Source organism: Bos javanicus, chromosome 14 (genome assembly GCF_032452875.1).
Source record: "Bos javanicus breed banteng chromosome 14, ARS-OSU_banteng_1.0, whole genome shotgun sequence".
Taxonomy (NCBI): Eukaryota; Metazoa; Chordata; class Mammalia; order Artiodactyla; family Bovidae; genus Bos; species Bos javanicus.
This window is the reverse complement of record NC_083881.1, coordinates 21,437,644-21,443,643: the sequence shown is the minus strand read 5'-3', so window position 1 is coordinate 21,443,643 and position 6,000 is coordinate 21,437,644.

The window sequence follows — 6,000 nt, the reverse complement described above, 5'->3', positions numbered from 1 at the left end:
AGCAAAGATTACTATTACTTCAATTTAAAATACTCCTCAGCTTCTTGAGTATTTTTCCATAGTACTTATCACTGCTTCAAATTGCACAGTACATTCATTACTTCCTTTTCTCTTGGTCTGGCTCCCAAGAATATAATTTCTGTCTCATCTAGCCCCGCTTCTCCCTCTACTCTCTCACGATAATGAGAGGCTATTGTGATTAAACACATGTACCTTTCAGCAGGTGTCTAATGCCCAGGGCTGCTTCTCAAGGGCTGGGTGACTCTGGGCAAGTATTTAACTTCTTTGTGTTATAATCTCCTCATTTGAAAGATGGGAAAAATTAATAATCGATGTGTATAGTCATTATGCAAAATGAATTAATATATAATAAAGCATTTACAATAGTATTTAGCACAAAGAAATAAAATAAAAAAGTCAGCAAATATTTTTGAATGAAGACTTAATGAATTTTCCTACTAACAAGGAAAATGAGCTGTTAAGTTTCCAAAGATTTAACCTGTTTCATCAACACATATCCTCACTATGACCAGGAGAGGTTTTTAATTGGGTACCAACTACCTGTGGGCTTTGCATGAAAACTGATCCCTGTGGGGATCGTGGAGTTTTACAGAATTTCTGCCATGTGCCATGCCTTTTATGAGTGACAGTTCAAAAGTCTTCAGGGCTCCAGAGGGAGGTTCTGTTATGGTACACTTTTAACAGTTGAAGACCCTGAAGATCTGCTAGGGAGGCTAAATGCAGTCCTGAGATCACAGAACTAGCAAATGTTAGAGTTAGGATTTAAATTCAGGTTGGTGTTACCACTTTACCACCTTTGGTGAGGGCTTGGAGTGTCCCTTCAACTACGAGCATTTCCCAGGTTATTGGTCACTGTCTTTCCCCACAGACTGGTTTTATGATTTTTACCGTATTTCATTGTCTCCATAATCTTATCACTCATCACCGACTTTCTGAACATTCTCTCCAGGCAGTTTCCAATAAATGACACAAAGAAATTCCCATTTTGTGAGCTCTCAGTTGTGGGTCTTTCCAGGATTTGCTCAGAGAAAGACATGCAAGCTCCACCTGCCATTTTAGCCACAGCTACACAGCAGGAGAAACCTTGGCATCATAAAGGATCTTGAGCATTAGCTCAACTTAAAATAGGAATAATGATGTCAACACCCTTAGGCTGTTGTGAGACTTAACTAAGATAATAAGACCATGAGATGCTAGTCCAGTGCGTGAATTGGTGTCCAGGTATGATTGAAGATAGCAATTGCTAAAAGCCTCCTCTGATTCTGTGTTTACCTCTTGCCTCCTGCAGATCGCTTAAAGCACCCTCCACCATTCCCTACTGCCTCTACCTAATTTAGGGTCAGCATATTGCTTGGCATATTCATGATAAATAATACCGTGTTTCTTCCATTGCCTCAATTTTATTTCATGGTATCTTAAGAACTGCCCAATTTAGTTTCTTTAGGCATTTGTAACACACCAGTCACTCTTCTGTTTTTAGCATATGATTAAATTGGCTATGACAATCCTTAAGTTTTAATACACCCCCACTTGGAATTAAAATCAATAGTTATATGTATTATTATTAAGGTAATAGCAAGATTGCATAATGTTTTGGGTACATTTTAACTTGCAAGTTATTTTTAATTTGCAAAGTTGATCTTAATTCATAAGCAGACTGTTCATAAGATTGTTATTTTGTACATCCCTACTTTTTAGGTATAACATTAATAATACAATCATTGACTTTAAGCATCATAGGTACTAGTCTTACAAGCTGATCTACCCTGTATATTTTCACCTGCATAACTTTTTGCTACATGCTGTGGGTACTTTTGTATTTTATCTTTAGATATTATTTTAAAGGATACTTTCATATTTTATCTTTAGATATTGTTTTCTCAAAATTCATATCCCAAAATTCATATCATAGCCCTGATCACAGTTCTCTGTTTTCTTAATAATTAATTGGTCAGCGGTCCTCAAATAGTCAGCACTCTCACTGGGTTTCTGGACTCTGGAGGAGGCAGAGACAAGGTTGCCCCAGCCCTGTGGGAGCTGTCAATAGGTGGGTGGTGAAGAGCATGTAGAGGGTGATACATGATGGGATCAGGGGCTGTGATCTGAGTAGGCATGGCTTCCTGTAGGAATACAGAACCACACTTGGGAGGAGGAGTTAGAATGTGAGAGGAAACCCATCTTGGTTCCTGGAGGCCAAGTCTTCATTTCACGAGTGTTCTTGTTATTCACTTTGGAATCACAGTATATAAACTAAGTTTTTAAAAGACGGATTCTGTAGTTCGTCCAACGAATTTTCTTCTTATACACACCTTCTTAGAAAAATTTAATGTCTTCCCAAAATATGTAATATGTTACCTCTGACAGAAAACTAAGGTCAAATTTCCTCAGTAATCATCTACAGATAGTGAAACGTGGGGATCGAGAGAGAAACTAGTGAAAACCAATAGGGTTCTGGAATTGGATAAGCACAGGACGAAGTGCCTGATGTGAGCTGTCCTGGTCTCTCTGGAAAACCAGATGTTCAAATGACCAGAGGCTCTTATTGAGTCTGATTCATTATAACTCGTAAAAGGCACCCAAGCAGAGATGCGGGTTAAGATCTGGACTCTCACAGCAGTCTCAGTGTGACAGCACTGTGCACAGCCGAACTGCATGAGTTCTCCTCTACTCAGACTCTATAGCTCATGTTTGTCCTTCTGCAGGCGAGAACTCATCAAACCCAGAACCCTCAGGTTGTTCTCCTGACTTACTGAGAAATAAACTCAGCACCTCCATCTCCTCAAAGACTTTCATTTCATCACCTCTTTGGTTTGTGCAACACAAACATTTGTACTATGAGAGGGGCACACACCTCACACCCCGCTCCACTCTCCAGGAGTACACCTGTTTATATGAATTCTTCCCCCTTTTTCTCTAGAAGAATAGGTGCTTAGTGAGGAGTAAATAAGTTAATGTGTTCATTTAAAAATACTGTTCTATATGGAGAAGGTTGGTTATACTGGCATTGATCAGATTCCTTATTTGTGATGTTATCTTGTATTTAGGTGAGGTTAGGATGGCACCCCACTCCAGTACTCTTGCCTGGAAAATCCCAGGGACAGAGGAGCCTGGTAGGCTGCAGTCTATGGGGTCGCTAAGAGTCGGACACGACTGAGCGATTTCACTTTCACTTTTCACTTTCATGCATTGGAGAAGGAAATGGCAACCCACTCCAGTGTTCTTGCCTGGAGAATCCCAGGGACAGGGGAGCCTGGTGGGCTGCTGTCTATGGGGTCGCACAGAGTCAGATACGACTGAAGTGACTTAGCAGTAGCAGCAGCAGTACTTTTAGAATAGCTTTGTTAAATAAAATCTCAGGGGGATAGCAAGACCAAATAAGAGATGGCAAGAATTCCAGAAGGGCTACAGATTCCTTAAAAATTGTTCTTATTTGTGAATGAACTTATGGGAACCAGGGGGTAGTGGGGAGGGGTAGATTGGGAGTTTTGGATGGACATGTGCACACTGCTATATTTAAAATGTATAAACAGCAAGGGCCTACTGTATAGCACAGAGAAATCTGCTCAATACTCTGTGGTAACCTAAATGGGAGAGGAATTTCAAAAAGAATTTTAAAATTGTTCTCATTGGCTTACTGTGATTTCTTACACTGAGCCATAATTCTCCCAGCTTTACTGGAATATTGTTTAGTAAGTTCGTGACTCAGGACACTAAATAGTTTTTCCTTGTCTGGGCACATCCCTGCAAAAGCACTTCACTTCTGTGCCATGTGTCACTTTCTGTTTGGGGAATCATCCTCCATCTCTTCAGTGATGTGTTCTTCTACAAAATAAATTGTTTTTTATAAATAAATTTATTTTACTTTCAACTGCTCTCACACTTCTAGTTCTAAAATATGTATTCCAATGAACAATGCTGGATATACCCTTGTAAGAGCTTTCTCACTGAGGTGTTTACCCTGACAGCAATGCAAATAGATTTTTTAGTTTTAGACTAAGAGGTATTTTCATCCTTCGAGAAGTTTTTGGGATGATGTGTTCTTCAACATAGCAGCGACCTGAACCCTTCAATAGTCTCTGAGAAACTTGCTGTACCATTTAGGAATAAGTGAAAATGTACTAAGGCTGGTAAAACATTGATTCTCTCAAGGAAAACTGCATTCTTGCTTGACATAGAAATTCATTTTTATGATATCATTTTTAATTAATTCATCCTCTTATTTTATTTGCTATGGGCTAGTTTCAGTGCTGGTGCAGTCTTAGATCTGTAATTTCTGAGCTTACATTTGTTAATGGCACCTGTAATGAAGAAGTGCATAATTACTGTTTCTTTCTCAACATGAATGACTTCATCTGAAGGGAAGATCAAGTTCAATAAGCTATAAAGTGGTTCTCAGAACGTACTCCAGTGAGGGGCCAGAACATTCACTTTGTATCTGTTGTTTTCTAGCATAAAGTATTAAAAACAGAGCGGATACATAGCTTGAGAACAGAGTGGGGAATACCGCTGCTCCATGTGGGCGTAGGGAATTTAGACTGTGGGATGGGCTTGCCTCACAGCCTGTGTTAGCGAACATTGAAGGTGACAGTTCTGAGTGTGGTCCCCAGGCCATCAGCACCTGCCTGGAACATGAGGGGAAGGGCCGTGCTCACGCCCACCCCAGATGCCCCTGTGGGTGACCGTGGTGCTGGCTGAGGTCTGAGAACTGCTGCTCTGACACTGCTGTTCAAGCTGTGGTCCGTGGAGTAGCGGGAGCCCCTGGACCCTTGTTAGCAGTGCAGGAGTTTGGGGTATCGGAAGCAGGTGGTCCTGATGTGGAGTAGAACCTGAACTACTGACCTGAGGTCAGAGCAGGACGCTTACCTGAGGTTAGAGCATTTAGGGACATTTGAGAGGCTGTCAAAGTGGGATCAGTGATGCTTTTTTTTTCACTGCACCAAATATTGGTTTGGCCAAAAAGTTAGTTTGGGTTTTTCTGTAACATCTTACAATTTATTTAAACAGCCTAATTCAACTTGTTTATATTAAGGGAACAGTGGGAATAACTGTGAGAGTACAGAAAGAAATGTTTACAGGTAACGCATGAGAAAAGTAGGCTTCATGTGTTTTGCTTATTTTATAAGATAGTTGGTAGGTCACTCAGCTAACAAAATACACAATCACTATGAAATACTACCTTTAAACCTTAATTATTTTCAAGAAAGTGTTACTTATTAAATGTACCCTAGCCTTTTATAGTATGTGATTTCTATTTTTAGTTTCTTTTGGTAGAAGTTGTTAATTTATTCTAGTATTTACATCAATATATCAATGCTTCTGTTTTTACTCTTCTTAAGCTCTGTCTTTTTTAAAAAATATAACCTCATACTAGCTGGTTTGTATATTTTAAATGATATACGTTGAATCCCCGTTATTATTTGTACCACTTCATACCAGTGATTTCATTCCATTTTCCAGTTTTTCTGTCCTTTGTCAGAACAGAAAGCACTTATGTGGTATTCCTATACTTATAACTCCATGCTTTGTATCAGTCTTCATTTCTCAACTAGCTAAAGAAATTCTCAGCATCTATCTTTTTGCCAAAACTTTTGCAATCATCTGTTGGTTAGATGAAGCCTTGCCTCTAGCAGAGGGCTTGCAAACAATACCCCTTTTTGTTGAGTGGAATCAGTGAGCACTTTACTGTTTGTGGATCCCCCTCAGTTCCTTCTGGGATACAAAGAGGGAAGAGATGTGTAAATCTCTCGTCACAATGTTCAGAAATATGTAAAGGCACACTGTGTCTACATTGTGGGATGGAGAACAGAACCATGGTCTAGGGAGCAGAGCTATAAACTGGATAATAAATGCTAAGTGTGCATGAATATACACACACACACACACATATATATATACATACATATATGGACATAGGAACACATGCATATAGACACATATATATCTATATATCCCACAATGACCTAGACATTTTAAGTGAAA